We start from the raw sequence: 1,163 nt of genomic DNA on the forward strand, positions 1-1,163 counted from the left end.
CACTCTTAGCGGTGGATCACTCGGCTCGCGCGTCGATGAAGAACGTAGCTAGCTACGAGAATTAATGTGAATTGCAGGGCACATTGATCATCGACACTTCGAACGCACCTTGCGGCCCCGGGTTACTCCCGGGGCTACGCCTGTCTGAGGGTCGCTTCTCATCGATCGCCGCCCCGTCGAGGGCGAGCGCCGCTGGGGTTCAGTCGCAGGGGCTTTCACGGCTACCCACGCCGTGTTCGCTCCTTCGTCCCCCTAAAGTCAGACTCTCTCCTTCGAGACCCTCTCCAAGGGGTCCGGCGCGCACGGTCGACACCTGCCGCCGGCGCCCCTGCTCGGACCGACGGCGACCACGGACGGACACGTTCGCGGCCGGCGGTGTTCCCTGCGCGAGGCTGTCTGCGCTTGCCCGTAGGCTTGGACTGCTTCTCGTCCTTGGGATCTCGCTCCGCTCGTGTTCCCCCGAAAGGTGAAGCTTCGTTGCCGGGTAAGGAGAGGTGAGAAGGGACGGAGGGATGCAGGTGAAAGGGGGGCGGATGGTGGGGGGTGGCGGCTACGCTACCCTCGCCTCTTCCCTCCGCACCACCCACCCCTTAGACCTCAGATCAGACGTGACTACCCGCTGAATTTAAGCATATTATTAAGCGGAGGAAAAGAAAGTAACCACGATTCCCCCAGTAACGGCGAGTGAAGAGGGAAGAGCCCAGCGCCGAATCCCCGCTCGTGCGGCGAGCGTGGGACATGTGGCGTACGGGAGACCGGAGCCACCCCGTCGCTGCTTCGGAGGGCCCAAGTCCTTCTGATCGAGGCCCATCCCGCGGAGGGTGTTAGGCCGGTAGCGGCCCCCGGCGCGACGGGACCCGGTCCTCCTCGGAGTCGGGTTGTTTGTGAATGCAGCCCAAAGCGGGTGGTAAACTCCACCTAAGGCTAAATACCGGCGCGAGACCGATAGCAAACAAGTACCGTAAGGGAAAGTTGAAAAGAACTTTGAAGAGAGAGTTCAAGAGGGCGTGAAACCGCTAAGAGGTAAACGGGTGGGGTCCGCGCAGGCCGCCCGGAGGATTCAACCCGGCGGCGGTCGGACGGCCCGGGCTCCATCGGACTCCCCACGCCCGTCCGGCGGGACCCCTTCGCGGGGGCCTCGCCGGCCGCGGGCCGGGGGGACG

The 1,163-nt window shown here is 64.3% G+C and overlaps 1 non-coding gene across 1 annotated transcript; it reads left to right on the forward strand.

The window, feature by feature from the left end:
* On the forward strand, positions 1-154 carry LOC140106952 (5.8S ribosomal RNA). The gene has a single exon (XR_011850925.1). It is a non-coding gene; the product is annotated as a 5.8S ribosomal RNA (ribosomal RNA).
* The last annotated feature ends 1,009 nt before the right edge of the window (positions 155-1,163 follow it).

Source organism: Engystomops pustulosus, unplaced genomic scaffold (assembly GCF_040894005.1).
Source record: "Engystomops pustulosus unplaced genomic scaffold, aEngPut4.maternal MAT_SCAFFOLD_92, whole genome shotgun sequence".
In the NCBI taxonomy this organism is placed as follows: domain Eukaryota; kingdom Metazoa; phylum Chordata; class Amphibia; order Anura; family Leptodactylidae; genus Engystomops; species Engystomops pustulosus.